A 24,667-nucleotide genomic window follows, 5' to 3' on the forward strand; every position below is an offset into this window, starting at 1 on the left:
CGTGTAAACTCCATTTCTACTAAACAACAACACAGAGCAAGCATTTAACATTTTCTTTTGACAAATTATACACTTACAGTTTGTTTCATAGTCCATGAATACAGATCAGGCATCGCTGCCAATTTCATGATCTCTTTATCATAATTGATGAAGAATGAAGAAGCCCCATCAGCACAGCAAAGGCATGTGACATTTTACATTATCCAGGGCAGCCTCCTCCTTTAAAACCACTGTTGCATCAGTTTGGGGGAAAGGACATTCTCCTCTTTGACCAACATTTGAAAAAAGAAAACATTTAATTAAAATCTATCCATTTTCAGATAGAGATGCATCCACATCAGTAAGGATAGGTAAATAGTCTGTTTTATAATTTCAACCACTTTGTGTGGTTGTTTAATGTCTCTGTCTACCACAGCGCTCTAGAATGCTATAATGGCAGCACTAGTGTGAGGGCATGTAATATTGTTTAAATAAATATATTGCTTTCAGAAAACTACTTCTTTACTGAAACATTGAAACAGACATGACATTCACATACCTCACAACTTTTCATGGACTTGGAGGGCTGCTCTTTTAAAGGGTTAGTTCACCCATACAAACTCTAATTTTTGGAACACAAATAAATATATTTAATATTCTCTTAATTTTTGTCCTCCATTGCAAGTCTGGGAGACCAATATTTTCTTCTGAACAGACATGTTCGCTATGATATAATTTAAGATTTATTCATATATAAATACTGGCATGGATTACTTCTACAATAGCTCTGTATTTTTGAAGCTTGAAAATATTGATTATCTAGACTTTCAATGGATTAACAAAAAATTATGAGAGAAAATTAAAAATATCTTAATTTGTGTTCTAAAGATAGACGAAAGTCTTATAGGTTTGGAATGACATGAGGGCAAGTAAATTATTTTTTTTGTGTGAACTATTCCTTTAAGAAAGGAAGACCAAGAATGATGACTCTCCAAATCAGACAACTCCAAAGTTGGTTTGAGTTCTGCAATGAATAACACAGAAATCAATGGTTTACATAAAATATGAACACGTAATCATACTGTTGTTGCATCAGAATGTGAAATAAACAGGCAGGAGACAACAGAAACATTTATTTTCTAAAAATAACTCGCATCAATCTCAAAAGAATGATGCTCTCCTATGTCTCTGGCTTTCAACATTTACAAAAACAACAAACATTCTTTAACTCTTAGTAAAAAAAAAAAAATTTGATAACATGGATTATATTAAAAGCACCTAACGTATTCCGTTCAGTAAAAGAGGCCATTAAGACTATTTCTGTGGCGAAGTCCGCGTATTTTTCAATATAAGCTCTTTTTGGAATATTTCCGCCTTCCATGAAATCTCAAAATACTACCGGACTCAAACAATGAATGATGACTTTACATTTTTAATCTTTACTTACCATAAACCGTCTTTCACTCGCACTCGCTTCCATCTGAAGATGCTGAGAAAATGGCGGCTTCTCGCACTGGTGTCGTCTGATGTTAACTTGACGTGCGTGCTCTCTTTCACGTCCACGTTCCAAACCCAGCCACTGGGTTCTAGATCAAGGCCAATTTTCAACCCAAATTGGGTTAAAACAACCCAATGTCCTTACCCAGTGGTCTCAACCAAGCATTTGGGTTGAAAAAACAACCCAGCGTTTTTTTAGAGTGTATAGTTGTTTTCTTAGTAGAGTTTTTTATTATTATTTAAAATTGTAATAGACCACAGCATTTTATTAGTCAGTAAATATTTAATATAAGGGTGGAGTCGTAGCAATGGAGGAATGTTGTTAGATCTGTTATGCCTGCATGTTGTGCCTATTTCCAAACATTTGTTTTGGACTCCACAAATTTTTATTTTAGTTAGAAAAACGTATTATTAATTGAAAATATGTAGTTGTTGCTTTTGCTGTCTGAACAGACCATTCAAAATGATTTTTGTTATGTATTCATAATAATGAAGTGCATCGTCTTGAAGAGCACACGTTTATTTCAAAAGGCACCCCTGATAGCAACCATAAAAAAGATCCTCCTATAATCGCTCACACAGACTCCCTGATGAGTTCAGGTATAAAGAGAGTCTAAAACCCACTCTTCTGCATTTCCCTCTGTCCTGATTTAGTCTCTTGTTTGGGCTCCCCTTTGGCCAGCCCGATTCATCTGTCAAAATCGCACCTTTTTGCAGTCTGCATCTCCTTCTGTCCCAGCTCGGTCTAACACTGCGGGGAAAAAGTAACAAACACAAAGCAATGGAACAAGCACAGCACCAGCATGTTCAGTCTATTTTTACCTGTTCTTCCAGCCAGAGCCACAGGCCGCTGCACGTAGCTGCCACAATGTAGACTTCATGTGACACCCAACTTCAGCACACACTCGCTGACTTTCAGCCGCCCTTGTGTGGAGTAGGCTATAGAGCCAGTTTCAGTTTGGTCTGTTGTTGAAGAGAGAGAAAAGTAATGTTGAAAGAAATACAAGCATCAATCGAGTGAAAGTAGATGATTTTATCCAAAATGAAGTGGATTTAAAGCTGCAGTCCGTAACTTTTTTGTGTTTTACTAAATTTATATAATAAGCGAGTACACCATGAATCCATTTTCCAAACCGTGTTTTTGGCTTGTCCTGAAACACTACGGTACACCTATAAAGTGTTTATCTTCTTACTATTTAGACTGGCTCGGGTAGGTACCGCTGCGGAGTAGCCCAGTATGAGGCGCCGGGATGGACAAAAGTGAAGCGAACGCGGAGAGAGAGAGCGACAGTTCGCGAAAGAGGCCGAGTGTGTCCGAGAGAGAGCAAGATGCGCGAGAGAGACCGAAATTGTATAATTTTGTTGCACTGCATTAGATGTCAGTGCAACGATGTACAAAGATATTTCACCGACCTAAATGCTTGTGTGACATTTTATGAAGAAACTATGCTATCAAGAAATTTTAACAGCATGGAGCATTGTAATAGGTTATTAGAGGAACATTCTCGTATTCTGTCTAGGATGTTGGACCATTTGAGACACTCTCAGGAATTTGCCACTGACGATTCAAACGCGAGTTTTGAGCAGTGTAGAGTAGGGTTTGTTGTTTGTCATTTCTCCGATCACAAATGCAGACATGGTTTTATGTTTACACGGCGCGATGCAATGCAACCCGTAAAAATACAGTATAAGTCATTATAATCCGTAATTATGTCCCCACTGGATGCAACAAATGCCTCGTTTGTAATGGGTTTTATTGGTTTTGTCTCGTCGTGCCAGGAGATGGCATCAAAGGGGGCGTAACATTTCCGTCTCACGCTTGAGGTATTCGGCCAATCACAACACACTGGATAGCTGGCCAATCAGAGTTCACCTCGCTTTTCAGACCGATGAGCTTTGCAAAAATCGACAAAAGGCGGGGCATAGAGGAGAAACAATAATGTACATAATGTGGAAAATAATGTGTTTTTTGAACCTTAAACCGCATGAACACATTTCATTACACCAAATACACAAAATAATGTTCTTTTTAGCAATGTCATATGACCCCTTTAAATGTCGTCAGTCTAAAGATGAAAACAATAACAAAATTTAGCCTTTACTTTTTTTTTTCTAAAATAATTCTCAACCAGGTGAAGAATGCACAGTGCTGGAACCCACAGTAGCTCAGATACAGACTCAAATTGGGCCCTGTCCAAAACCAAAAGTAGACTTGAGTCAGTCTGCATTGGACAGAGAAGAACAGACTCAGCCAGAGACTCTGATTTCCAAATGCTCTGTGATGTTTTCAATGCAAATGATTATGACTTTGGTCATACTGATTTGGTCAAGCATACCGTCCGTACTAGGGACAAAGAGTAGAAGCCATACTCTTTGCTGGGGATACACAGCACACATTCGAACTGAGATAGGCAAGTTCAGCAGCCCCTTTCCCATGATTCAATTAAGGAAAATTGTAGTCCGTTGAAGGTTAACCAATGTAATTTGTAATTTGAGTGAGTTACTCGAACTTAAGTCGCACCCTATTCGCATTTTAATAGACTTCAGACTCGACTCGACTCAGCAAGTAGGGCTCGTGAAAATTTTAAACACAACTTGAGTCCTTTATCCTTAACTACCGATATCATAAAGAAAATTTGAGATTTACTTGTATGGTTTTACTATAGTCTCACTTATTTCCCTGTATGTTGTAGATCTGACTCTTATTATTTTTGAACATTGAGTGAGTGGGCAATACATGAAGAGAGTCACTTGCTTTATTTCAGAATGAATCATCCTTTTGAATGAATGAATGAATGAATGAATAAATGAATGACTCTTTAATAATTCTCTTGGCTGCTTCAGACATCCTGTCAAATTGACAGTTAATTAGCAAGTCGAGTTATGTTAATTATGTACATTAAGACTTCGCGCACATTTTCGGTCTCTCTCGCTGCCCCGTTCACACCACCAGCGACTTTTTCGCTGTTTGTCGCTTGTAGCTGGCAATTGAGGTCGCTAGTGGGCGTTCCCACTACTGGTTGCCTAGTTACCCGTAACACTCCACTACAGCAGCTGAATCACATGCGCTCCACTGACTTCACTCCCATTGGTTGTCGCTCGCGAAATTCGCTGCTTATTTGCATAAAGTTGAAGAATTCTGAACTTTTGTCGCTTGACTCGCATCGCTTGACACGCCCACATTCCGTCGCCAACGGTCACTGTCGCTCGTGTCGCCGGAAGTCGCCAGCTCTCCATTGAAAATGAATGGGATTATGTCGCTATGTGAGGATATACTTCAGAAAAAACGATGTAACTTCACTCTTAAATGTAAAAGGATGAAGTTAAACCTTGTCTAGCCTATTTATTTGTCCTTTTTTTGTGTGTTCTTGTTCTGCCCATCAGCCTTTAATTCCTGTTGCCAAAACGTGTGTATCCCTATAAATCAAAGGGCCAACAGAAATGTAATTAGATTTAAATTATGCATTACGTATTTTCAAGTCAAGTGTCACTGTTAAATTTATAAATGATTGGTCAAAAGCGAACAGAAGACATTGCCTTTTATTTTTGTGCTGCTTCTTTCTGTTTAACCTGTTTGTTCAGTTAATTCGTTCACAGCAGCCATGCCTATTCTGTACTTATATTGTAAATAAATGAATGTTACATTTTACTATAAATAATTATACGTCATAGCTGTATGGCGTTATTTTAATGACAAATGTCGAGAGCACATTATTGTAGCGCGAAAGCACATTAATATAATGGAGACCAAATATAATAACACTATAATGAATTTTTCATATTTGCCAAAACATTACTACATTCTATTCTATGGGTTTAATGCATTTGCAGACGATGTAATTACATGTAACTGTCATATAACTGTAAATTCACTGTTTTAGAGGAGAGTGCCATTGAATGTGTAGCTAGACTTCAAACTCGACTCAGCAAGAAGGGCTCGTGAAAATTTTAAACACAACTTGAGTCTTTTATCCTTAACTACCGATATCATAAAGAAAATTTGAGATTTACTTGTATGGTTTTACTATAGTCTCACTTATTTCCCCGTATGTTGTAGATCTGACTCTTATCATTTTTGAACATTGAGAGTGAGTGGGCAATTCATAAAGAGAGTCACTTGCTTTATTTCAGAATGAATCATCCTTTTGAATGAATGAATGAATGAATGAATAAATGAATGACTCTTTAATAATTCTCTTGGCTGCTTCAGACATCCTGTCAAATTGACAGTTAATTAGCAAGTCGAGTTATGTTAATTATGTACATTAAGACTTCGCGCACATTTTCGGTCTCTCTCGCTGCCCCGTTCACACCACCAGCGACTTTTTCGCTGTTTGTCGCTTGTAGCTGGCAATTGAGGTCGCTAGTGGGCGTTCCCACTACTGGTTGCCTAGTTACCCGTAACACTCCACTACAGCAGCTGAATCACATGCGCTCCACTGACTTCACTCCCATTGGTTGTCGCTCGCGAAATTCGCTGCTTATTTGCATAAAGTTGAAGAATTCTCAACTATTGTCGCTTGACTAGCATCGCTTGACACGCCCACATTCCGTCGCCAACGGTCACTGTCGCTCGTGTCGCCGGAAGTCGCCAGCTCTCCATTGAAAATGAATGGGATTATGTCGCTATGTCGCTGTGTGTCGCTGGCGGTGTGAACGGGGCTTCATCACTTATGTCCAGCCTGGCGCCTCATAGCCCAGTACCTGCGTGATTCGCCATAGACATAAACAGAGAGAAGTAGCTCCGGTATGGGGGTAGAATTGTTGCTTAATTCCAAATAAATAGATTATGATCCACAAATAAATAGAATGAGATCCACAAATAAATCTTAAAGTTTCACAAACATGAATTAAATTCACAAATAAATAAAATGAGATTTGCAAATAAAAAACATATTCACAAATATATATTTATGTCACAACCACAAACTGAACACCTTATGGCCATTCAGATTATTAGACTGGAACTGTAGTTAAATTAAGAAAAAAGGGAACAAATATATAAATAATAGTATATAATAATAATATCTGTAAAAATAGATATATAATGACAAGTACAGCTGTACTACAGGATGGCTACATGTGTTTAAAGCAGCTGAATTATTATTTAAATGAATAATCGTATTTATGCATGTGTTCATATAATAGCATTTTCTTTTATTCATATTTTATTAATATTATGTTTATAAATAAAACAAGTACAAGAAACTTTGTACACATAAACCATGCATGTAAACAAAAAAGTTTCCTCAAAAGCCATCAAGGTAAAAATACTCTTTTTCTGTGGCTACTTTTTCAAAACTTTAAAATATAGCAGCGTGCAAAGAGCAGAGAGAGAGACTGAAAACTAGAGAAAAATGGAGTGAGACGTCAAATTGAATCTGCACAAACAGAAACAGAACACAGCAGATATCTGGCCTAAAGCTATGTAACTTGTAGCTGGAGCGTCTGTGTCACTCCTGTGTCCTTGAAGGCTTCAGGTAAAGATGAAGTGCTGGGAGTTATAGCCACCAGAACGATCACAATGTTTTAATGAACAGTCCTTTACACTGTCACTCAAACTGCAGTCTCAAAAGAACACGCGGCTCTAACAATGCTCGCAAATACCCCCGTAATCTCATATCACACACTATTAGACACAAATCCAGTCACATTCTTGTGTAAATTGCTGATCTGTAGTTTCAGTGTGCGCTTGATGTATTTAAACATTGTGGCAAATATACAGTAATTAATAAGATCTGAATGTCTTAAGTCATTTTAGTTTTTCTTCAGCAAATGGCCAGTGAAAAGAAGTACTCAACCTTCAGGAAATGTTAATCGTTAACATGAGGTGGAAAAAACTTGTTATATTTGTTGTTTGACACTCTGCAATAGTAACATTTTAAACAATTTTTATTAGTACTTGAGGTACATGAGATTTGTCCATGATGTGTTTATTGTAAGCCTGTAAATACAGTTCAGCTTATTCATTAGGGGGGGGGGAAATCAACATACAAAATAATTATAATATGAATTAGGATGTTTAAAATATTATTATCATTATTGTTTAAAAAAGTATTATTATTGTTAAAATAATAACTAAATGTATTGTTGTGGTAAAAAAATATATATATATATATATATGCAATATACTATAGTTTTCCTTAGACCTGTTGAGCACTTTTAGCGAGTAACAGATCCAGGTCAGTGGTACGTCCTGCCAGAAAGTCTCATATAGCTCCCCTGGAAGCTAAATGGGGAAGGCAGGAAGGAGCCATAAATTAATCATTCCTTACCTCAGAGATTGACTACTTTATACGCGCTGGGATGCAAAGACAAATTTCTTTGCAATAGAAATGAGGATAGAGTGGTACCCAAGGAAAACATTTCCATTAAAATGTGTAACCTTATGCCACTGGCAGGGAAAGCCTAAGGGGTCCTGAGAAATTGTCCCATGCTTTATGAGAGCGTATAAACCAGCAGACATTGTCATGTTAGTGGTTAGGCGGTGTGAGTGCAGCTTTAGTTTCCAGCGTAATGTGTATTCCCAAATGAACATGAGGCTACTCTTTATTTATTTAATAAAAATTTTTTTACCTCAGTATATTGTGGTTTTTGTACGTTTTGGTTAATTTTATTAGAATAAAGCTGTCTTGGATTCTGCAATGGTGCTCGAGACCTGCCTGTCCACTTAGCTCAGTTCACCTTTGTCTTTACCTTGCATGAACACTCAATTTTACAAACAGTTTAAGCTATCATCTACTCCCACTGTGGAGGAAACCTTGAAAAGCACTTGCGGGCAAGATTATACCTGTAGAGACTGTAGCGTAGATGTGAAAAAGGAGTCGACAGGCCCCAAACCACAGAAAACGGAGGCATTTGTGAATGCTTGAACTCATAAAATGTGACACAAGGACTCAGAGGCCATGATTTTCTCCATCCGATTTGTGTTGTGCGAGTTCATGTGACATTTAGAAAAAGAGAACATCTCTGGCTTGTCTCTTCACATTGTGTCTGAGCAGGGCCAGCTGCCAGACTGAGGAGGAGCGCGGGGATGAAGGCAGGCGCTCTGCCGGTGACATCCTGTCCGCTCCTGTCATCTCCCGCTGGACAGCACCTCGGCCATGCCACCCTGTTTCCCCGGGCTGGTGCGATCCACCAGGCTGCTGGCCTGCTTTAGCCCTTGAGCCCTTCGCCCTGCTCACCCTGCCCAACACCCCCATGTTATCAGGCTGGCAGGAGCCGTCCCTCCCTTTCTGACTTCATTCAGCATGGGGTAGATACCATATGAGTGGACTCTGGGGTCAAGCCTACTTAGACCCTTTTTAATACTCTTTCAGAGGGAATATGCATCATCCTGACTTGCTGCATTGGATGTCTTGTGTGCTGTGGTAGTAGGTATTCATGCCTTTCTGTGTAATGTAATCACTAACAAATATTATTTAGAATCTGAAACATTATTTTGCACTTGTCTTTTTTTAGTAATCCTCCCCCTTAGTTTACTACAAGAAGGCATTCATGCTAACACCAGTCCTGGGCAGTTGTTAACATGAGCGAACCCTCATTAAATGTTCAACAATTGAATGCTGCAGTTCTTAATACAAACATATTTTAAAAGTTCATTGATTCTTGAGACATGGGACAAAACATGTCCCACAAATGTACCTGCTATTATTATTATTATTGTTATTATCATTATTAATAATAATAGTATATTTAACTTATTTGTTTTTTATTTATATTATTAGCTATACTAACATTTTTAATATATATATTATTTATATATTTATAGTATTTTGTTATTTTTTTGTGTCTGTATAAAACAAAATGTTGCATTTTAAAAATATATATACTACTATCACATTTTCACAGCTGTATTTTGAAAACATTTCAAATCAGGCACTGAATATATCCCGAAGGACCCTTTCCCTCCTATGACTTTAATAAATGTAATTAATTTAATAGTTTAGTTACATTTTTTTCACAATCATGTTATGTGAAGCCTCATTCATATTGTAAAGAAATTGTGTCTGACTGTAATGACAATTCAGTAGATGGATCTGAAAATCAGTCAATCAGTTTCTATTATTTATTTATAGTAGTTGAATGCTAGATTTGCCAGTATTATGAGATAGATATTATACATATTTTTCATGACAGTACACATTTTTTGTATCTTAGGTGCAACAAGAAAAAACACATTTTGAGAGAAAATGGAAAAAGCAGGTTGCACCAAAATGTAACTGAATACCTCAGAAAATGCTTTTTTTTTGTGATGTAGCCAGTTGTTTCCCTGTACTCAAAAATCAGTGAAACTGGTTTTAATCTATTGACATTTTAATTGATGTTCTTCTTTGACTGATCATCTGGCTTCCTGTTGTCGTTTCTGTTGAGTCTATTAAGACATGTTGTACCTGCTCTGCTGGCATGGGCTGTCGAAACACAAGAGTGCTTACTCAAACACACTGAGGAGCCCGGGGAGATGGAGAGAGACAGGAGCCGCCGAACCACAGACATGCCAAAGCTCTCGGCGCGTGCCAAATCAGTTACATGTCTCCTACTTATCTCGCTCCTCAAATCTGTCTCTCCATCTCTCCTCTGAGATGCTCAATGCCAACCATGCTGCCAGTGCCAGAGTGCTGATGCCAAGTAGAAATGACACCGGCTCTCCCCACGGATTGACTTAATTAGACCGGCCTCGTCCCCCACGGTCCTCGTGGCAGCAGGGACAAAGGAAGTTTCTGTCATTTGTGTGTGTGTGTGTGTGTGTTTGACTATTTCCAGCAGATGCTCCAAAGCATCCCGACTCTTTCATTGAGCTCCAGTATCATTAAAATGTCATTGAGAAGTGACATCACTTAATTTGAGCAGCTCCCAAAGCGCTTTTGCATCAGGAACAGCCTCGTACACTGGGACTTACGGGGTATTTTTACATTCTTTCATCAAGCAAAGCAGTTGGAAACTGGGGAAAACATTAAGATCAAACCTTTGTCCGTTGTGATGCCAGTCAATAGGTATTTAATCTTCTCTAGAAGCTGTAATGAAGAAGTGGAATGCCATGTGACCCTTCTGCCTGCTCTGTTATCGCCCGGTTCTTGACCTTCACCTACTGGAACACCCCGGATCTTGTCTGACAGTCCTTGGGATATGTGATCTCACCAGGCATGTTAGGAACAGCTAAAGTTCTCCTAAAAATTCCTGTGTGTCAGATTAATTTTGTGCAACACTCGTATAGGGCTCTGGGCAAACAGCTGTATACAAAGCACTGGTCTTATTTGTATTACAATAGGATTTAAAGGCATAACAGACCAAATTATAGGCTTCTGTACTCAATCACAATCAATCTTTGCAAAAAAAAAATTCGCCTGACATGGTTTATTTATGAGCAGGATGCAGATTAGACTTCAGCGGATGACTTGGCATGCGCTGCGATGTAGATTGCAAAATGATGTCATAGAAATGACAAAATGTGATTGGCAAGCAGTCGCTATGTGACTGTTACCCTTCAGGAATGTGAGATCACTCTAATTGGGGTGTGACATAGACATCTGCATTATCCAACTGTGCGATGACTTCCCCCAGAGCGCCGCGGTGTTTGGTGAGAGTTTGGAGATTGACCGGTGGGACAGCTTCCTCATTTTTAATTGCTCTCAACAAGTGAAGCAAAAGGACTAATTAAAAGATCGTTTGACACACTGGAATTGGCAGCTATTGCACACAATATACTAGTGTTTCACAAGTTGTGTGATTTTTAATAAGAAGCACAGCAGGTTGTCATGACTGACTGATATCTGGTTGGAGCAGGGATATTTAAGCTATTGCTTTTACTGAAATGCTTTATATTTAGAATATACACTACCGTTCAAAAGTTTAGGGTCATTATTTATTTTTTGAAAGAAAGTAATACTATTATTAAGCAAGGATGCATTATTTTGAGCAAAAGTGTTAGTAAAGACATTTATTATGTTACAAAAAATTCACAAACAACTTGAGATTTCATGTCATGCAATCCAAAATATGCTATTTATTATCACATGATGATATAATTCTGCGATATTTGGTATATTTGTTATTTGTATTTAATAAAATCAAAAATATTGAAGACATTTAATGTCCTCATGTGATGAATGAAATCTGTTTATTTTGAAATATTTTATTTAATATATTCTCTTCTGGTTAACCACTTTTTATATTATAATGTTATATTATATTATAAATGCTTTATAAATATACCTGGTTACCCAGACTTTATTTTTTAGAGTGTATTTTTACTCAGACTTTTACTTTTTACATGAAAGTACATGAAATACATGAAAGTTTGCTCTCAAATGTGATGTTTCAAAGTAATTTTTCTGGTAATAAGTTTGAGAGGGTCAGTTTTTTTTATTCCTTTTTTTATTTTTGTGTGGGATTTAATTAATGAGCCAAAGACTTCACCATTGTGATCTGAGCAAATGAATAATAAATCAAAAGGGGAGATTTGTCAGGGAAGGAACATCTGTTTCTTACAAGCGTTACAACATGACTGGCACTGGCCTGCGCCGTGGCCGCGTGGAGACAGTAGGAGTCCTGTGCTCTGGAGCCTCTTCATTTGCTGCTCCACTGAAGGTGAACAAGGAGCTTTCTAATGGGTCTGTGATGTTAATAAAAAAAAAGAATGACTGCCGTTCTCCTGCAATTTCACCGGAACCCCTTTTTTGCTTTTGGGTGTCACTGTCCTTAGTCTATGGTTTGTTAGGCAGGGCATCCGTACTGCTGTGTCAGTGCTTTACTGGATGATTAATGCAAGTGAAAGCAATCACAAGGCACGGACAATATGATCTCCTTTTCAGCAGAGTTGAACGGTGTACCCACTGTGTACATAAAGCCAGGCATACGAGACTGTAGAGGAGGGGTCTCGTGCAGTAAGTCATCATGCCATTAACCAACGCTATTTCTCGTCACACGTCTCAGAGGTGCTGTGTTTGAATCATTAGAGAGTGTCTGAATCTTATTATTAGAGGTTATTCTCAGTTTCTCTCAAACCTGCACTTTATTTTCATGTCCTGCTGAGAGGGAATAAAATGGGTCACTAAAATGAAACATTAAAAATGTGCTTTCATATTACACCAGGCTAAACAGACCCATATGCCACCCGCGGATAATATGCCGCATGAGGTGTCGCTCCCCGGTTATTTCTGAGAAAAGTACAGCTGAGACAGTTATAGTCTAGGTTCCTAGGAAACGTATGTTTGCGATGTGCAAGGGCAAAACTCCACCTCACCTAGACGTGAGGATAAAATGTGATTTCTCTACAACTAAATGCGCCACATAACTCTTATGTACTTTAGCGGGAAGTCACGGTGGCAGATTGGATTGAAATTCCACGTAATCTTTCCCTCACACAAATATGCCACCCACAGACGTGCACGCTGTCCTCTCGACCCCACGGGAGATGTGTCGGGCTGTTGTAAAGCCAAATAAATCAGCATTTAGCCCGGGATGTACTTCTTTCCTGGAGCGCGCGGTTTTACGGGAAGGCCACGGAAGCTAATGTCCCCCAGCTCCCTTTGAAAAAAGCTTCCTCGTTGCCATTCATCAGCTTTCCTAGGGAGCGGGCATTGGTTCCACTCTCTGGTTTAATTGTTAATGCTAATTGCTATTTATTGGCTCAGATGCAAATGATAGGCCAGCCAAAGTGAAATTTTATGATGAGTGAACTCCCCCTTTCGCACAAATTGAAAAAGTGAAACAAGAAGAAGATGAAATGAGGCGAGGAGGGTCTTAATGGCGGCTTTTTAATGGGGAAGGCAAAATTAAGACTGATTTACACGGCCGGATCCCCTGTTTTCCCTCATCAGCCCATTTGGCAAGAAAAATGGAAAAGTAATTGTTCGGCTTTTTTGACGCAAGACCTCAAAGCGTTATTTATTGACTGAAATTAATTGATGTTTATCCTATATTCACACGGAACATGCTCCATCAGCGTTATGAATTTCAGCACCTCATTTAGCCACCTGCAATTTGCTCTGGAGGAGGGTGGAGGCACTTTGAGTTCTCCTGAAGCATGCCCTCATTTCCTAGCTGAGGTGGCTTGATACTGACCGTAAAGACATACAGAGTGTATTATGCCTTTCCAGAGCCCTGTCTCAGCTTAATACTTGGATTTGGTTCTTCAAGTGTGGGCATTTTTGGCAATGTGGAATTTTAGAAAATAAACTCTTAAAACACACTTTTAAAAGTTGAATTTTTATTAGTAGGCTTAAATATATCACAGTAGAACTTAAAACTGTCATGAACATTTCCAACACATCTCAAATAATGTTTGTGGTTAATTGCATACCGTGATTAAATGATGGTGGTGGAAATAATTTTTTTGAATTAAAATAGACTTTTGTCTGGCAAATTTCATAGATGGCATTTTATGTATCCTAAATTCACATAATAATGTTTTACATGTTTTTGAACAGTGGGACCAAATTAAAGAAATTATACAACAAAAGCATTCTGTTCATAATTCGTAATAGATATTTAAATTAGATTTTTAATTTTTTGTTTATAACAACGTTTTCATCTCAAATATTGATAGTAACTTTATTGGGGCAAACTTGTTGGTTGTGATGGAAATGGTGTTACAACTGAAGGACAGTTATATTTTGTGTAAAAATGGTCCTAGTTTAATTCAGTTTTTGTTTAGGTTATTATAGCATTTAATACTTCTGTGATGGATTATCATAGTTTAGAAATATATGAAGGAGGCAAGGTAAAATGTTTTAGACAGTTTTAATGTATTATCTAACAGAATACTTTCATAAATATTTATTGGAAATTGGTTAGTTTTTTTCTATTATATTTTTTCTATTTTTCCTCACTTGTTTGAGATGCACACTTAAGTCAATAAGATTTAACGATGTCCTTTAACGTTATTACTACAAGTGCAGTCCATAATGGCTTACAATTTGGTTAGTACTGCAAGTGATTTTAATCAATATAACCCCATATATTTACAATGCAAGACAAATAGCTCAGTTTAAAATGTTAGAAATGGCATTAAATCGCTAGTAACTCACTGAATTTTATCTGTCTAAAAATGTATTCTTTTTCCCGTAATGAATGGAATGTGTGGTCATTTTTCCTTCAGCCTAATGATTGGTGATGTCAAGCTACCAAATTCCAAGCCTCACTAATCACAGTGATTTAATCTTTAATTTCCCATTGCTAAACGTGAGGATGTGATGCCCCTCCTGGCTTGCGTCTCCAGGGAAGCCCACTCTAGGATGTGAGCACAGATGCCCACTGGTTCAAGCTTGCAAACTCAATGAAGCAATGAAAATGCAAACACGCACAAGTGAAAAGCAATTTTTGGCAAGCCACACTGACCTTCCATATTCTAGCTCTATCCCTCACAATCCCGTCAGCCGTTACTGCTGTCTGTTTACCATCTTTCCCTATCACACCTTTCTGAAAGATTAAAATATTCTCTGCACTGCTGCCAGGTGTACGCCTTGCCAATTAAAATTCAATCCAATTGCGTGGTGCCTATAAAGGCCTTGATTTGAGGAGAGAGAGTGTTTTCCCCACCATGTGATCTGGGGAGGTTAATGCAGTTAGAGTTATTTCACAGTCCATTAAGGAGCTTATGTTGACCTCGTGACCTCTGAGCCAACAACACCGAATCTATTATCATCACAATGGAATAGCTGCCGGTCCAGTTGACATGACAATGGGCCCAGGAAATCCCACGTTAGCACTTAGCAACGGTGAAAAGGCAGACACCTTTTTTTCCTCTCTTCCGTCTTTCTCTGCTTTCGGGTTTAGTTATTAATATAGCCAAACTGTAATTTGTATCATTATCATTCAAAAGGCACAGAGAAGGACAATAAAATGGCCATGCAAAGTGATGAAAAGTGCTGACGTTTGTTTTTTTTTGCAGCATTTGATTCCATTAGGTGGAAAGCAAATGCTGGTAATGGTTGTACGTGACTGAGTGTGTGAATGTGACAGGATGGGAGATTTGGCGGAGAAATCTAGAGGCAGATGAAGTTATCATGTTCAGGGGGGAAGTTGGTGACATGAACTTCCTGCTGTGATCTTGTTATGTTTGAAGACAGCTTGTGGAGATGAAAAAGAATTGATTGAGGTCCACGCAGAATCGAGTGCACTTTTAGCAAAGTCTAATTGAGATATAAAAAGATTATCAAAGAAAAAGACAGATGTTGTCATTTCACATAAGATGTCAGTTCAAGCTTATGCAGGATAAAAACAACAAAAGAAATGATCATTCTAAATAAATTAATTAAAAGCAGTTCAAATTTGTAGCTCTACTAATGCTAAAAACATTTATTGTAATTTGGTAATTATAGTAAATAACAGGTAATTATGAGTTTTAGAGCCCTGATGAAAGATACATTTACCAACTCAAAACATGTGAAATTAACAAAATATAATTTCAAATAACAATGTCTCTTCTTTTTGGCTTAAATGTTAATGCTGATAATAGCTATTTATATATATATATATATATATATATATATATATATATATATATATACAGGCTTTTTAATTGATTTACCTTTAGTATATTTAAATTTATAATTAATATAAATTTTAAATATAATGGTAACACTTTACAATAATGTCCCGTTAGTTAATAACATACTGTAAATAACAATGAGCAATACATTTGGTACAGTTTATTAATCTTTAACATATAACAGCTAAAAATACAACTGTTCATTGTTAGCTCACATTAGCTCAGGTCCATTAAATTATATTAACATATACCATTTTTTTATATTAATAATGTATTAGTACATTTTGAAATTAACATGACGCATTTTTCATTGTTAATTCATGTTAACTAATATAAATAACTGATGTTAACAAATGGAACCTTATTGTGAAGTGTTACCCATATTTTTTGAGTTATATTTAAATGTTTCAATATTTATTTATTTATTAAGTTTGTTTGTTTGTTTGTTTTGTTTCTGCATACTATATATGATTTACTATAAGGTATGGAAAACATTTAATATTGAATCAAGCTCTGCTTTTAATGTTTTCCTGTACAGAAAGAATGTGTATAATGTATTTTCAGTCAATCACTAATGATTAAAGATCTCTTTGTGATTGCATGTTGGTAAAGGAGGGTGATTATGACTAAGCTGACTAAGTAATTTAAGTTCATTAGAAAAACAGCTATTATGACATTGTGGACATGCATTTATTTCTCTCCTTAGAGCTGAGCCAGTCATCATGACCTTCACCTTGGCCTGCCATCCACACCTTTGTACAGCTATTGATTGACAGCTGGTTTAATGCCATAGATGTTGCTAACAAGACAGGGGAAGCGGCTCATATGTATTTCAGCACAATGGGAGAAGAAAGCCCGTATAGCCTCATGCGGCGTTCGGCCCAGTGCAAACAGCATCAGCACAAATGCGTCCAGTATTAGAACCTACCATATTTAACCTGAAAAGTGGGAAAAAAGAAAAAAGACATTAACAAACTTCAACTGACCCTGACCAGCCTTTCTAACTGCAAACCTGCCCCCTTCCCAATCCCCAGAGCCCTGGCTGCCCCCTCAAACCCCAGCAGAACTGCTACATCCTCTCTCCCCTTCACCTCCTCCTTGGCGGTCTGCACTTCCACCAAAACGGTGCGAGATGTTTGGGGTGGGGAGAGAACGGCACGACAGTGAAATTGATATCCCTCCCCGTCCTCTTCCCAGGCAATATGTTGCCTTTCTGGGACTTATCAATGTGATTGATGGGAGGGGCGAGCAGCAGGAGGGACCCCTGCTTTAATCAAACCCACCACCCTCAACAAATTGGACAGTTGTGGACTAACAAGTCAGATACTAAGAACGCTCTCCCCCTCCCTCAACTCCAGCTCCTATAAACCCCTTTCTCCTCATCCCCTCCCTAAAAGTTCTCCTTGGAAAAACTCCTTTGGCAGACAGGATGGTGGGGAGGGTGAGTACGAAAGATGAGAGGGAGAAAGCATGAGTAAGCTATAGAACCAGACAAAAGATGGCAGCAAGAGAACAGAGTATTACCATAAGACTCCACTACACAAGAGACGTTTGTCCTGAAAACGCAACAAAATATTAAAGGGATATTTCAACAAAAAATTAACATTGTGTCATCATTTACTTACCCTCATGTCCAAACCTGTTCCAAACATGTTCTAAACCTGTATGACCTTGTTACTCCTGTGAACAACAAATAGATTTTTTTTAAATTTCTTGCTACTCTATATTTATTTATTTAATAAATAAATAAATATATATATATATATATATATATATACACAGTGGGTACGGAAAAAATGTCAACAATTCTGTGTTTTTCTGTCAATATGGGGTGCTGTGTGTACATTAATGAGGAAAAAAAATAACTTAAATGATTTTAGCAAATGGCTGCAATATAACAAAAAGTGAAAAATTTAAGGGGGTCTGAATACTTTCCGTACCCACTGTATATATATATACACACACACACACACACACACAGTGAAAGTGAATTTAAAAAAGGAATGTGAATAAGCATATTCTATATTTGCAATCAATTCTAAAAGCAAATAATTAAAGCATTATGTAGATAGACAGATTATAAGTACATTTCAAATGCTTAAAATGAATTGAAATATATAACTTGATGATGTTGGTATTCCCAGCATGCACCGTGGCTTGAATAATTTATTTACAATGATACAATTTAGCAAACTGTAAATATTTAGATTCATTTGCTTTATTTAACATATAAAACACACATTAAAGCTTACTTCAAAAAATAATTTTATGGTAATTTTCTTTGTGTTTTCCAGAAGAAGAAAAAAACATAGGTTTGGAGTGATGTGAGAGTGAGTAGATGACAAAATGTTATTTTCTGGGCAAATTTTCCTGCATATTTTTATTTATTTTTTTAATCATGATGAACCTTCCCTCCCAAATGACTTACTGTAAACAAAATTTAATAAGCATGGTTCAAGAACAAATTCAAATCGTATTTATTAATATTCCCCCTGTGAAGCAATCACACATAGCTTTAGCCTTACCCCACTCAAACATGTCCCTTTACTACATTTCTGACCAGATGATGCACAAATAAACTTTTAATACTTTCCTCTGAGAAAGTTACCCATCCATTTATCCTAAATAATGTAAAACATAGCCGTACCAGTATGACACTGTATCAGTGTGATGAATTTGCAAAATGTACAAAATGTGATAAATCATTTGTCATTTTTTCAGTTTGATACAGTAATGCTGTGTGGAGAGAAATGCAGAGCTCCAGTACTTTGATGAAATGATTACAGAAACATCATATTAATATTATTACACAAACATAATATTAATGATGTTACTACAGCTGACACAGGGTTCTGCTTTTAAATTTGATTGTAAAGCAGGTCCAGGGAGGGATTTTCTTATTTAACTTCTCTCATTAAGATTTCAGTAATATTGAAAATGCATGAGAAATATTCACTTAGCTCATGCCCTCGGGCATTTGATTTACTGCGGTACAACACATTGGTTGCATTAGAATATTCATGTGTCTCTGTTCAGCTGTTGCATTATTGGCTTTTGATTGTGTTGCTCTTTGAAAGCTCCATTCAGCTCTTCTAAATGCCGCTGCCACGTACATCCAGCCAGACAAGGTAACAAAGACCCAGGTACTTTGCAATTCTCTCATTTGTCCTTCAAGTGGCTCTCCATATTGACTTTGTCACAATCTCTTTTTTCTCACTGTTATTTTCAAATTGTTGCTCAAACTGAGCACAATTGCGAAGCAGACAGTTTTTCAATCCTCGCTCCATTCCAATTGATTACCAATAGCCTGACGCAGAATTCAGTATCATTGTGTTCTCCTCTTTGCACCCGGCCTGACAGCTCTCCCTTTTGATTTAAATATCCCACTGTTTTCTCTATTACATTAACATAACAAACAGTGAAATCAATTAGCTACAATCCTTACCCAACAGGCTTTGTTCTTGGGTTTGATGATATCTTCAGAATGTGGAAGATTTTTTTCCCCCGTCTATTTTCCTAGAACTATTTAAAGATGTTTTGGAAGGACCTTGTGTCTTCTGTGCCTATGTAATGTTAATAATAATGTTTTTTAAAAATGTAATATTTTTCACAGTGTTAACGTCATTAACACTGTGTTGTCATTTTCCTTTTTTAAATTTAGCTCATCAACTAAAATATTATTTACTATATTTACTATATTATTTACAAATATATCAAATAAATAATCTGTTATTTTTGACTAAAATGAAATGCCATTTTTAGATTTAGTAAAATTAATATGTCACAGAATATTCACTAATTATAAAACATGCTTTCATCAAACTATGATTTTCATGTAAATTATACTTTTATGTATAATTATGTCCAAAAAAGTGTTGAAAATAACACTGCATGATTGTTGTTGCTCCTCCGGTGCTCCTCGAATGTTCCGAGTATGCATCTGTTGTGTGAATCTCCCGCAAAAAAGTGATGTGGATTTATATGCCCATAAGAATTTGGTTTAAGTAACAACTATTCTGCTGGCATAGCAAAGGTTACTTTAGCCGCTCAGGGATTGAGCCGGTTACTTTAGCCGCTCAGGGATTGAGCCGTCCCCTGTAGCGAAGCCCAAGCCATAGGTCACTTCGCTGGTGGGTAGATGGCAACATTTTTATTTTCTCCTTCCCTGTCCGTTTTCTCCTTGGTGGCCAATTCCTGCAGTAAATAAATTAGGGGGAGTGAGCGTCGTAGGAGAGCTTGGCTGCGGCCACCCCAGATGCCTGCAGATGAGACAGGCTGCAGGTGACACAGAGGGTCTTCAAACACCAACACGGGCCCCTCCGTACCTAACGCTACGCTGACAGTATCTGAGGGAGCGCGGGTGCAGCTAGATTGATGGGTACCTCCGACTTGGCCGTTTCTGTGGAGAATGGCCGAGCTCCTTTGCCTAATGATGCCCCATCCATCCTGGGGGTGAGAGTTACAGAGGACCAGGGAGGATGGGTAACTTGAGCCGGTTACTTTAGGCGCTCAGGGATTGAGCCGTCCCCTGTAGCGAAGCCCAAGCCATAGGTCACTTCGCTGGTGGGCAACATTTTTATTTTCTCCTTCCCTGTCCGTTTTCTCCTTGGTGGCCAATTCCTGCAGTAAATAAATTAGGGGGAGTGAGCGTCGTAGGAGAGCTTGGCTGCGGCCACCCCAGATGCCTGCAGATGAGACAGGCTGCAGGTGACACAGAGGGTCTTCAAACACCAACACGGGCCCCTCCGTACCTAACGCTACGCTGACAGTATCTGAGGGAGCGCGGGTGCAGCTAGATTGATGGGTACCTCCGACTTGGCCGTTTCTGTGGAGAATGGCCGAGCTCCTTTGCCTAATGATGCCCCATCCATCCTGGGGGTGAGAGTTACAGAGGACCAGGGAGGATGGGTAACCTGCCTCTGATCACTCTTTATTTGGCAGTCAGCTCTCTGTTCACAGGGAACCCTCCACAGCGCACATTAATATTATATATAGATACCCTTGTCAAGGATTTACATTCAGTGATCCGAAATCCAGCAGACAGGGAAATAAGGGAGGGGGCGCTGATTGATTGTGTAGGACGTTGGAGACCAGGGGAAAGAAAAAGAGAGGGAAAACACAGGCTTAAATTTATCATGATGCCCCTAACATAATACAAGCATGTGCTCTTTGTTACTGTACAATACAGTTGGTCCATTTTTTTTTTTGCAGACAAACTAGGCTAATAAAGGGTAATTCCAGCATGATGTTAAGCAAAACAATACTTATTCGTCAAAGTACTGAATGCAGTGCTTATGTCATAGTGACAGTTTTTTAAAGCTAGAATTTAAATGAACTTTTATTCTGAAATTGCTGGGTATTTTAAAATCTTAAGTTTTGTATTTATATTTTTTAATTTAATGTTATGTGGTAAAAATCACTTTTACACACAGACCTCAAGTGGCCTGTTGCTTTTATGTAATTGCAGAACAGTGGTATGATAAAAAAAAACATCTATGTTCTATAAATTATTATATTTAGTAATAATCACAATAAAAAATTCTTCTGATGGGTAATATAGTCCATTAGCTCTGTGGTAGGTTGTTTACGGTTGCTAAGCATCATAGCAACTTGGTGCACAATATAGATTTCATTTTGTAGTGTGGTTGCAGGTGCTTGGCTGTTTTACACATTTTTTACAATGCTTTCAAAAGCAGAATTTGTGATAGCAAATGAAAATAAATGCTCTATTAGGCATTGTTGTAAGTGTGAGGCTATCACCGTGCCAGACTGAAGGCTGGAAAATGAATCAGACTAGCTATATTTTTTCACTGATGTGTAATCTTGAAGAAACAATGTCATAAAATCAATAAGCTAAGGATGTAATGAAGAAATAAGTCTTTGGATTTCCCCCTGTGAAGCAATCACACATAGCTTTAGCCTTACCCCACTCAAACATGTCCCTTTACTAAATTTCTGACCAGATGATGCACAGTTCTGGGTTTTGGAAATCCTGCCAATAAGTGAATGGACGTGTGTGAGGAACACCAGGCACACGTCAGAGATCATTCTAAAGCTGAACCTCAGCTAATCACGCTGCCATGCTGCATTAAAAATGTCTCCAACTCGACTCTATGATTGAGTAAGGCGCTTATTATCTGTGCTGAAGCAATCTATAGATCATTTTAGTGACTTTGTTAGTTTCCAGGACTTTATTGGTCAGGCTGAGCAAAGAGTATTTCAAATGATGGAACAAAACATTGAGGACTGATAAATCATCAATACTGGGGGGCTGTATAATTTTCAAAAAACATTTCTACTTCATTATATTCAATGAAATAACCTTGTAGCACAACAGTTTATTATAATGAACTGTATAGAAATGTTTAATGTTAGCAATTGTATGGCAAATAATCTGCTCAAACCTAAATCCTACTTTGTAAAGTAATTTAGTGACAAAAAAGTAAACTGAATAGTAATTAGTAGGGATGAGTGAAGCAATCTTATATATGTGCAAGCTATATGTGACTGACTGTTAATATCATGTATTTGTTTGACGTTTATAAATGTATTTAATTAAAAATAGTTAAAACATTGATCAGGTTAATTATTATGTAAAATAATGGCCTATATAATTTTAATAACGATGGCTATAAAATGTAAAGTTTAATGTCTATAATCACTAATTTTATCCTCAGAAATATTAGAAATATTGACCTTGTATATTGGCCTTGACAGTACTTTGTGTATGATTGAAAATAAAGTAAGTGGTCTCAACCATAATAATTAGGCTACAGAATTTAGTTTTGTTTAGACAGTACTGTAGCATTTAGACATCTGTCATTTGAATTGTTTTTTTTTAACCTGACTGTGTGTTGTACTGAAATGCATAATTCACCTTGAGGGGGTGGCTTTTTAAGTAACCTAATATTAAACTGAAGGTGTGAACAAAGAGGTGGAAAATCAATATTATTTGATGTTGAGAGACTTCTAACTACCTCTTGCAATTTTCTGCCTTGTTTGTGAGGACAATGTCATTCCTTATTTATGAATTGATTTTCATTTTAGCTTCTTGAGATGCAGCGTGCCTGGTTAATGCATGTCTCCATCTTTCAATTAAGCCGGAACTTTTTGCATCGCACCAACCAATCCAATGACATAAAGAAATGTGCTAAATGAATATAGCACTTAATTGTCCTCACTTCTAAGTGGTGCTTTAGACAGGTCGTTAAGCCATTTGTGCAGCTTCTCTTCCTGTTACTTATCCAGTACTTACTCTCCTGTTTGAATCCAGCAATGTGCTTGTCTTTCTGCACTGGCAGCCGAAAGCTCACCAGTGTGTGTTCTCCTCCTGCCAAGTTGTTTCTTCTCAGTGAAAACACTCCCGACATTCCAGCCGCTGGGAGAAAAAGTAGGTGAAGTGGCCTGGCAGGCGCGCTGTGCTTCAATCAACCAATTAGATAATCAAGGGCTTTCACATTGTGCAGGCTGACAATCAACTCTGCCAATTAAAGACCCGTCTGTGCTGCACACAGCCCTTCAGTGCAGCCTATTACTGAGCTCTTGCGTTGGAGTGGGCCCGGCTGATCAAGAAAAATTATGCCCCTAATAACAGCGAAACGAAAGAAATTTGGACAAAATGACTCTCTGCATCACAGATTTTGTTTACTAGTGGGTAATTAATTCTCCACATATGTTGGGAACATCTGTCGCGATGACCTGCCATCGAATCAGCGAAACAACTGCTGTGCTGCTCCTCCTCAGGTCATTAGCACAACCATTCAAATTACTCTTCGTCCCTCTGCCTTTTCCAAAACTGCTTCTAACTTACTTTTTAAAGAGTCACCATCGTTCTTCTTTCATGCTCTCAGTCTTGTCTTGTGTTTGCTGAGTGTTGTTGTCAGATGGAGATGCAGGAGTAGCTGTGTATGCTGAAAGACTGCAGTGTTCATGATAAGGGGAGGATAGTCAGAGAGGCTCAGTGACTGTGTACTGTATAATAAGGATATCTGTTTAGCTGTTTAAGGAGGCATGTTCAAAATAGACTTGGCCCTGTGACACTTGTTCTTACAAATCAGCAAATCCATATGTTAAATGTCTATGGGCTGATTATTAATTGGATGCCAGGTCAATTTTTTTTATTACTTTCATTTTTTAATTTGCCAAATTATTCATTACTTGGTGCATTTATTTATTTTAATTTAAACTTACCCTATTGTTCATTATTTGGTACAAAATATTATTAGTGATTTATTTATTATAATAACAATAATTATATAAATTACTGATCATATCATATTTTGCACCAAATAATGAACAGTTTAGCAAATAAATAATGTAAAAAATTACCTGCTATTATTATTATTAGTAGTAGTAGTAGTAGTAATAATAATAATAATAATAATAATTTTGGTAACACTTTTGTAGCGAATCAGCTCATGGGGAAATATGAATAATTAACCATAACTAGTTATAATTAACTATTCATATTTTAGATCCGCTGTAGATATTTAGCTGACCTCTCAGGGTCAACTGTCTTGTCAATTCCTTTTAATAATTACTACTACTTTTTATTATTTACAGTTTTTTTTAATTTAACAAGTTTTGTGTATTTTGTCCAAGGTAAATGCAATAATGTGATGAACTACGTTATATGATATGATGACATTAGTGGAAATGCAAAACAATAATATATATATATATATATATATATATATATAT

General features: G+C 37.4%; 1 long non-coding RNA gene across 2 annotated transcripts in view; it reads left to right on the plus strand.

The window, feature by feature from the left end:
* Positions 1-24,667, plus strand: part of LOC107594826 (uncharacterized) — an 83,674-nt gene that overhangs the window by 19,099 nt on the left and 39,908 nt on the right. Inside the window, exon 3 of one of the 2 annotated variants that reach the window (XR_001610198.1) lies at positions 16,674-16,730. The exons of the other annotated variant lie outside the window; for it this stretch is intronic. This is a non-coding gene — a long non-coding RNA (uncharacterized lncRNA). Of the gene's footprint in view, positions 1-16,673; positions 16,731-24,667 lie in introns of those variants that run through there. 2 annotated transcript variants of the gene reach the window in all.

The sequence above is a fragment of the Sinocyclocheilus grahami genome, unplaced genomic scaffold, assembly GCF_001515645.1.
Source record: "Sinocyclocheilus grahami isolate Dianchi unplaced genomic scaffold, SAMN03320097.WGS_v1.1 scaffold191.1, whole genome shotgun sequence".
NCBI classification, from domain to species: Eukaryota; Metazoa; Chordata; class Actinopteri; order Cypriniformes; family Cyprinidae; genus Sinocyclocheilus; species Sinocyclocheilus grahami.